Source organism: Silurus meridionalis, chromosome 4 (assembly GCF_014805685.1).
Source record: "Silurus meridionalis isolate SWU-2019-XX chromosome 4, ASM1480568v1, whole genome shotgun sequence".
Lineage (NCBI taxonomy): Eukaryota > Metazoa > Chordata > Actinopteri > Siluriformes > Siluridae > Silurus > Silurus meridionalis.
In genome coordinates this window covers 3873440-3883267 of record NC_060887.1, presented here as the reverse complement: position 1 = coordinate 3883267, position 9828 = coordinate 3873440, and the positions used below count along the sequence as shown (strand labels likewise).

At 37.9% G+C, this 9828-nt stretch overlaps 2 protein-coding genes and 1 pseudogene across 2 annotated transcripts in view; 1 reads left to right on the top strand and 2 right to left on the bottom strand.

The window, feature by feature from the left end:
* Nucleotides 1–9828, top strand: part of LOC124384578 (zinc finger protein 850-like) — a 1373244-nt gene that overhangs the window by 517770 nt on the left and 845646 nt on the right. The window lies entirely within an intron of this gene.
* Nucleotides 1–9828, bottom strand: part of LOC124384668 — a 920651-nt pseudogene that overhangs the window by 74979 nt on the left and 835844 nt on the right.
* The window catches only part of LOC124384657 (leucine-rich repeat flightless-interacting protein 1-like), a 794289-nt gene that overhangs the window by 626978 nt on the left and 157483 nt on the right, over nucleotides 1–9828 (bottom strand). The gene's annotated exons all lie outside the window — the stretch shown is intronic.

Here is a 9828-nt window from a genome sequence, read left to right as displayed (position 1 = left end):
ACTGAACTCTCTTGAACCGAGTCACTTGAACTAAATCTAAGGAGTCAAAATCACCAAACCGAATCATTTTGAACTGAATTGACCAAACTGAATGGACTGAATTATTAAAATGAATCTATTAAATAGTTCTTTCTGATGTTTTCTACTAACTGCAGTTGTCAAAAGTTATACTTGAACTATGATGTTATGAGGCTGCATTGGAACTAAACTTTATAGTATTGTGTGATCAGATGAACCCATGAAGAACTCATGTATTGTAAACTGATTTAATCTCTGTGTTATTGTGATTTAATATTTAAACTGATGCTGTGAATACTGTTCAATAACTGTTTATTTTATTACTTTAACTTCTGTTCATGTAAAATTGGGTTTAAACAAAACCTTTATTTTATTATCATTTACTTTTGTCCCGTTTTCCCAAAATTTTATCATGTGGATTTTAATTCTGAGTTAAATTTAAATGATGTACAATAATAATTTAATAATAGAAACAAAACACACACTATATTTAAGATATTTATTTATTTTGAAGTAATAAAAAATATTGAGTTACAATAATCACTGATATTTTGTACTTTATTATATGTAGGACATGTCCAGCTTGATCTCCTCTTTTTCTTTCTCTGGTTTTCTTTCTCTAGTGCTGAAGTCATATTGCTGAACAGCTGTACAGCTTCCTCCAGTCACTCTCGGGTTTCCATCCTCATTTCTCTTCCTCACCTAAGAATCTTTGTTTCCTCAGAGATTTTCTGCGACTCTTTGGGTTTGTAGAGGTTCAGCTTTCTGTTTCTGCTGTTTATATATATATATATAAGTGCTTTTTCTAAGCATTTTTTATCAGTTATGTCGACTTTTTTTATGTCGCCGAACCCTAATATCTCGAGCACAAGGGGGGAAAAATTTGCCATTTAATGTCGGTTATCTCGGTGCAGCCGCAGAAGAACTCATGAAGTGGCGGAAAAATCAAGCCTTACAGCTGCTCCAGGTGTTGTATTGTATACTGGTGAATCTCTGCTGTTAGTTAGTGCTAGTGTTCGTAGTGTTAGTAGGGCGCGCGCAGCTTTGGGAAGAAAAGAGCAGCCGTTGAGAGAGTGCCGGTGGGAAGGCACGTGCGGGATACACATGAGCGATAACAACGACCGCCGTGAACCAACATATACCAACAATAACGGACAGTGAGAGTGTGGAAGTTTAAATAGGAGCTGGTGATGATGATAAACGAGCACCATATGTGCGCGATTAAAGCGGAGCTTCAGAGAAAGTGGCAGAGAAAACACCTGACACACTGAAGGGGGCCGAAGGGGGCGTGGCAGGTGGATTCCTGACAGATAAACATGTACTGTATGTATTTTTATAGCATGCCTTCATCAAACAAATCGCGCAACGCTGTTGTGTAAAAACTCTTCAAAACACGTGCATGCACATTCTCATTTATTAACACACATCATGTACATAAAGAAATTTCAAGCACGTTAATATACTGCCGCCATTTTGATTTTCGTTTATCTCAATCATCGGTTACCTCGATGCTTTTTGGCGACCCCCTAGGACATCAACATAACCGGGTTCCACTGTATTAATAATTTAAATAATATCAAATGAAGAATATTAAATATTTCATATAATAAAAATCAAAAGTAATCTTTCAGAGTTGAATCCCAGTGGAAACGCGACTGATCCGAAGCTGCTGCTTTTCAGCTGATACACACTGTGTGGTCAAAAGTATTTGGACACGTGTCTTTTCCAGACAGATGTGGTTCATAAATTCACCTAAAATGCTCTTTAATGCACCATACAGCCAATTAACATGCAAACTGTTGAAACACTTCATATAAACAGAATGTAGAATCACTGAAAGCATTTTAATTGGGATTTAAATACCCGCTACAGAGGGAAGCAGGAGCTTTTCTGTAGCTATTATTGCTTTTATGTTCATGGCACAGGACCAAATATCAGTTTATTTTATCTTTCCATAATGAGCTGGAATAAATCATTAATGCTGCGGTGCCAATGAAAGATTAAGGAGAAAACGAGTCTCCAGAGACCATGAAGATTTTCTGGGCCCATGATGATGACTGGATAATAAGCTGATTTAGATTCCTACAGCTGTGCTCCTGGATCTATGTGCTAAATTGGGTCCAGTACTACAGAGGGAAACACACCAGAACCATGCCGTCCCCGTCCAAATACAGGTCCTCACCACTCTGGCGTTAATGACAACAGGTTGTTTCTAGTGGGAAATGGCAGACAGCGAAATACTTTATATAAATATTATATATAATCAACTTTTTCACAAAGATCTTCTTTAAATATAATATAATTCTATTAAATCTCATGCTATAGGTCTGGTATCTGCCCCTGAGTGTAATAATGCCTGTCATTTTGGATGTTATTATTAAGGTGGGTAGTCGATACATCAGGTTTCCCTTCACTGTGACACACTGACCTGCTTCAGCACATGATTCCTTTATCCTGACACATAGCAGTGTAGGGAACAGACTACAGGCAGCTGCAGGACGTGAAGACTGGCTTCTTGTTGAGTTTAACAACATGTAGAAATTGTAAACATTGTCCTGATGTAGTCTATAATATGACAGGTGACAGAGGCTTCACCCCTCAGATGCTCCTCACATTCTTAAATGCAGATGTGGAGCTCTATATGTCTCAGGTGGAAGACTTCTATAGCACCCGTTAAAAGTGTACAAGAGGGTACAAAAGTGTACAACACCACAGGGTGTGTGGTGTTTTGCACAATGTGGCACTGAGGACCAGTTTCCCCTCTCCCTCCTGACCTCCCTCCCCCTCAGCATTATGACCCCGAGCCACAGCCCCCTGCCCCACAAGAGGGATATAAACTAAGTGAAAGAATCCATGAGGAGGTCATACGGCATTTGTAAGGAAGACAAAAATAATGGTTGTTATTAGTGTTTATTGTCACTCTTTGTAGAAAAAGATTAAAATCAAGATTTAAAAAAAGATTTTAAAAAGTTTTTGAAAAGACAGAAATAAAAAATGATTAAAAGAGGAGACGATCTACAAGATACAATAGCTTTACACTCAGCTTTATACTATTGACTATAAGTGTAAAACTATCATAAATAGCCAAAAGAGAAAAAGGAAAAAGGCATGTTCAGACTCTCTGTTTCTCTTGTCGTCTCCTTTTTTTTCTATTTCTCGTTTTCTTTTGAATGTTTTCTTGTCTCAGCTGAGCAACAATTTCCTCCCATCGCTCTCGGACTCTCATATAATGATCTGTTTTATTCTCTGAAGTCTTCTTTTCTTCCTCACAGAGATTCTGGGTATCCTGGAGCCCCCTGTTGGTCTGAAGCTGTAAGTTGTTCCTCTCCTCTATGTCAAGTTTAGTTTTCTCTCTTTCGTCCTCTTGTTTTCTTTAAAATCCAACGTGGGCTCAAACTGAGCAACACGTTCCTCCAGTCGCTCTTTCTCTCTGATCAAATGATCTCTCTCCTGCTCTGCACTATTTTTTACTTTCTCACAGTGATTCTGAGTATCCTGGAGCTCCATGGTGGTCTGTTCCAAAGTGAGCTTAAGCTGAGCAACATGTTCCTCCAGTCGTTTTGTTCTCTCTTCCAGCTCTCTCTCACATTTTACAGTTTTCTCCAGTTCCTCATGGATTTTCAGGGAAGACTGGAGCTCCATGGTGGTCTGTTCCAAAGTGGCCTCAAGCTGAGCAACATGTTTCTCCACTTTCGTTTGTTCTCTTGTCCAGCTCTCTCTCTCACATTCTACAGTTTTCTCCAGTTCCTTATTGATTTTCAAGGAAGACTGGAGCTCCATGGTGGTCTGATCCAAAATAAACTCAAGCTGAGCAACACGTTCCTCCAGTTGTTTTTGTTCTCTCGCCCAGCTCTGGCTTCTCTCAGTTATATACTTTTCCTGCTGCTTTCGCTCAGAAGCCAAAGTAGCCTCCAGCTTTTGCACCGTCTGTAGCAGAATGTCTTTCTTTTCTTTCTCTTCTGTTATCTTCTCTATCATTAGAGAAGAAAATGCATCCAAGTCTTTCTCTACTTTCTCCATGTGTTCCAGCTTCTCCTTCATTTCAGCAATCTGCTTAGTTTTCTTTGTTCTTCTGTTTTGAAAAAACTCTCTCAACCTTCTGAAGAGCTCCATGTTTATGCCTCTTTACTCACAAGCAAAAACCTCGGAAATGAGAGAAACAGAGACTCGTTCCCAATTATAGACGTTGCCTTACTGTGACGTCACAGGGAGATGCCCCGCCCTCCGTCTGTGACGTAACCCGGTCTCTCTTAACCTGACACTATGCGCATGCGCACATTACAGAGGTAAAGAGCGGATAAAATATCATGTCTTCACAGCTTTTCTGTTGTTCCTGAGAGAAGAGCGATATTACAGTCATAAATAAGATAAAAACGGCTGTAAACTGTGTATAAAGCGAGTGAATCCGAGTTGAGAACCGGAAGCTGACCGGAGTGACTCTATTAATGTTGCAGAATCATAAATGACCAGTAGGTGGCAGTGTGATGTGTATTAGAGCTCACTGTCACAGCAGGTAATTAAGTAGTGGAGCTCTAATGACGTCATTAATAGCGAGGACAAGACACACAGCAGTTTGAGATTCTTTTATTGACTTTATTGATTAATTGATTTGGAGTATGATTGTGTTTCTGATCAAAGTAAGTTCATGTGTATGGAGTAAAAACAACCTGTACATTTCTCACTTCCAGACAGTATTATGAGATGTTCATCTGCTGGAAGTTCATGTTTAATGCTGCATGTTTTATAGGATTTATGAGCTGGAATAAATGTTTTACTTTTAAATGTTTTCTTTTAACCAACTGGTGCATTTTTATCTTTATGCTTTAGATGAGTTTTATAAAAACACATTTTACTACTTATTAAAAATAAAAGTCATTCTGAGTGAAACCAATTGTTTATTAAATGCATTATTCACTAAATAAACATCAATGAAAACTGGATGATTTGTTTTTATTGAATGTAAAAATATTAATTTGAGGATAATTGAACTTAATGAATGGAATAGTTTTGGATTAAATGAAGACTTTACTGAACTAAACAGCACTGAATTCTCCTTTAAATGAACTTAAGTTTACTGAACTAAATACTGTTACTTATATGAAAATAAACCCGGTTTCTTGAACCCTGTTTGGTTTCAGCCCCACTTTTGGGCCTCACAGCTGAAAATGACCTTCCTGACTTTCAATGGTAAAAGTTCCTGACAACAGTGTGCTACATACACAATTTACATCTCTTTTAAAAGAACACACTTTGGGCTTTACATCATCCAAAGATGCTGAAGTTCCTTAGAAAAAAATGTGTACGTCATAAAACATCTGATCATAATCATCATCATAATGTACTAACGTTAATTTGATGAGACAGACTCCACTTTGGACAAATTCAGTCTCCACATTGGACAATCACAGATCGGACAGCTGCTAAAAGAGGCCAAAAAGCAAGCGCCCTAAACCATGACGTGATTTGAACACGCAATCTTCTGATTAGGAGTCAGACGTGCTACCGTTACACCACGAGGTCCGAGTTGCTATGTGAACCCACCTCATGGCACAGAGTTGGCTTTGCATTTTTCTCATTACGGTTGTAATGACAAATTGAGTCTGATGGTCACGTTGCAGGCTCTGACATTTTCGGCTTTTGAAGTCCCTGATTGTTGGTGTAATTAGGATTCATACATGAGTAAATAATGGTTAGAGCTTCTTGTTGACAGTGGCTTTGCAGGCGGGGGGCATTAATGTCTCTACCATAGTGTGGGGCTTTTTTTGATTAGACTATGAGTTGAGCTACTAGGTAGGTCACTTTGAGATTTCTCTTATTCACCTTTGGGTTTTTGAGATATTGGTGTGTGTGTGTGTGTGTGTGTGTGTGTGTGTGTGTGTGTGTGTGTGTGTGTGTGTGTGTCGGTAGAACATGGGGTTTATTGGAGAAGGCTAAGGAGAAAAAGAAAGGCTAAGGAGAAAAAGAAAGGCTAAGGAGAAGGTTTATGGATGTGGTGAGAGAAGACATGCAGGTGGTTGGTTTGAAAGTGGTGACCACTAATAGGAGCAGCTGAAAGAAAAGAAGAGGAAGAAGAAGACAGACAGGCTTGCATATTGTTCTTTGTAAAAAAAAAAGCTTCCTTTTTGCCCCCTACCCCACATCCCAGACTTGTACAGAATACAGTATACGGTAGTCACATGTAAGGTGTTAGCAGCATTTGCCACAAATTCCTGTAGTTCCTGCAGTGTTGCTGTTGGCCTGTTGGTAGCTCCATAATTAGTTTCTCTCCATCCTCTTATCATATTATATATATATATATATATATATATATATATATATATATATATATATATATATATATAGTGGTGTGAAAAAGTGTTTGCCCCTTCATGATTTCTTATTTTTTTGCATGATAGTCACACTTTAATGTTTCAGATCATCAAACTAATTTAAATATTAGTAAACGATACACAAATGACCACAACATGCAGATTTTAAATATTTTTTTTGTATATTTTTTTATTATTGAGGGAAAACAAAACCCAAAACAACATGGCCCTGTGTGAAATAGTTTTTCTCTCACCACACACAGGCCTGATTACTGCCACACCTGTTAGCAATCAAAAAATCTCTTAAATAGGACCTGCCTGACAAAGTGAAGTCGACCAAAAGATCCTCAAAAGCTAGACATCATGCTGAGATCCAAAGAAATTCAGAAACAAATGAGAAAGTAATGGAGATCTATCAGTCTGGAAAAGGTTATAAAGCCATTTCTAAAGCTTTGGGACTCCAGTGAACCACAGTGAGAGAAATTATTCACACATGACAAAAACATGGAACAGTGGAGATCCTTCCCAGGAGTGGCTGGCCGAACAAAATTACCCCAAGAGCACAGAGACCACTCATCCAAGAGATCACAAAAGACCCCACAACAACATCCAAAGAACTGCAGCCTCACTTGCCTCAGTTAAGGTCAGTGTTCATGACTCCACCATGAGAAGAGACCTGGCAAAAATGTTTTTTAAAGATGAAAACTGCTAAGCAAAATGACCGTAAAGGCTCGTCTTACTTTTTGCCAGAAAACATCTTGATGATCCCCAAGACTTTTGGGAAAAGGAAAGCTGAGTAGTTGAGCGTGAGCCGTTTGCATGTTGTTAGTGTGATGCTCGATGTTCACAATGCAAGTTATTGCTCGTAATGCATTAAATAAAAAAAAGGTTTTGCTCCTCCTGTAAAGTATTTATAAATCATGTTACTCACAATACAAGCTTTTCCTGTACGTAAATTATCATGACACCAATCGGAACTTTTGCTGTTTTCTCACGGATGCTTTTAATTGGCGGATTCTGGTCCTTGATTTGAGACTTAACGCATCAATAAAACAAATGTTTAGTGATGGATTTTTTTTTCCATTTTTTCATATCTGTTAGTATTAAGATGAGCCTCACACTGGTTCTCTAAACACATTCTTATGTTGTCTGTTCAGTGTCTATAGGATCTTTATGATGTGAGTATGTAAGGTACATGGAATGCCCTTGTCTGGGCTCACATATCTCTGGTTACTACGTCTTCTCACCCAATCAGAAACAGTTTTAGGTCAGGTTTTTTCCAGTGTGTGTATATATACGTGTCTGTTATCTGCATTAAACTGAATAAGAACACGTGCTGTGATTCTTCCCTGATCAGAAAAAGACCCCATGGGCATCGTAGTTCGTATGGAAATCCTCTCCAAGATTTAAGATTTTGTTCGGCATGATAAAAATATAACTATCTGAGTAAAGGAAAGAACGTTGTGAATAAATGTGTTGCGTTAAAGGTTTTAATTTTTAATAAAAATGAAGAAATGCGTGCTGCATTAATTGTGCATTAATACTATTAGTGCTGTTAAAATGAATTTGGGTTAACGCTCATTTTGAAGGTTTTTTCAGTATAAAGGACATTATATAAAGGTCAACCCAAGTTTTTTCTTAAACCATTTATACTTTTGCATTTTCTTTGTAGAATCTGTACAAAAACACACAATTTGACTTAATTTCAAAACACCAGGAAAACTGTAATGCAGGGAAAATCACAAGAATCTGTATGCGCTCTGTTATACTGCATGTATTATATGCTGTATAATAATGATGGTTTCTACAGCTGTGGCATCATATTGATGTTCTTAAGAGGATGATTGGGACTGAAGGCAGATGATTGGGTGTGAAAAGCACGACCCACCACTGTAAAGAGACGATCAATAACACTGTGCAGATCTATTATGTATTTTATTTATGTACAAAAATATATAAAAAAAATTATAAAATCTATTAAACATTATTTAATGTAATAATATTTTTTGTATTTATGTGAGAACAGAGAAAGCTGATCTGCTTCAGGCACTTGGTGACGGCTGGAGGAACGGGCTTTGTGAGGTCTTTCTTCCACGATTCCAAAGCGTTCAGAGCGACTTTGGGGCTGCTGGGTGCCAGATCATGAGTGGCATAAACCACTGCGAGCTGCAGCTCCCACGGCAAATCTGCACACAAAATCCATCATAAAATTAGGACTTGCTGAAGCACTTTCCTGTTGATAGAGAACTAAAAATCAGAAAATAAAGATAAAGATTGATAAAGGACGTGTTTATTTGATCCTTTAATGATATTATTAAAAACACAGATTTTTTTGCTTGCATGTTTATTGCACTAATCTGATCATTTTGTCATAAACAGCGACATTAACACTGGAGTTAAGTGCAGTTTCTTTGCTGCTGGTTATCAGCGTTTACTCACACTAATAAAAAAAAGACTACAATAGCGATGTCCTGTAACACTTTCAGCTTGAATTTTTTAAGAAAAAAATAAAATATTATTAATTAAATTCAACATGAATGTATAATGAATGTGCTCCATAGATCACATGGACATTGGTCATTAAAAGTAGATTAAGTGTGCAGTAAAACACATGAAAACTCCAGTTGAAAAACGATGTTTAATGACTGTTCTGATGACTGTTGTGATGAGAATCAGCTACTTACCGTATCCCAGTGCAGATATTTGCTGAGCAAATAATAAATCTTTCCGTATGCCTTCATTCTGCACACGATGTGAACGGCTCTGCATAAAGGGCTGTTACAGGAGAAAACACTTGGCCATGCTGTCACCATGACCATTATCAGTTTTGGGGCTTCAGAAGAGTCTGTGAAGGAAACAAAACGATACCACAGATTTAAAATACACTTTATAGGAAGAAACACAAAACCAAAAACAGAACACAATTGGCTTCTTTATATCACTGTCCGGATCATTTTTAGTAAATATATAATGAAATGTCAATATAATCTCACCTTCTTTAAGAAGTCTGTAGGCGAGGGCATGTGCTTTATGAGAGTCTCATCACTGTTGACACAATCCCACATAAACCCTACAGAGAGACTGCAGGAGTTCATGTCCCATAGACTGTTTCTCCGCCTTGATCTTCTCAAGTAGTGCATCAATCCAGTTTGGAGATAAAACCTCATCACAGGAATCCTGCAGTGTTTTTAATGCACTAGTGATGAGGATTGTTTTGTGTGTTTGTGAGCTGCAGCATCGAGCAGGCTTTTTAGCAGCACTGGGTGGGGGCATGTCTGATGCAGATCTCTTTGCTCTCAGGATGGTCTGGGTTTGATTTCCTGGGAGAGGAGATTTGACAACTGACACACAAGCACACAGTTTTTCCAGACTCAAACTCCTGACTGTTATCACACATGTACCTACCTGACACATGTAGGTTCATTAGAATGTTTACATTGGTGATTTATGCTGAGATCAAATTGATTTGACAGAATTGTATCATGCAGTAATAATGTGCTTT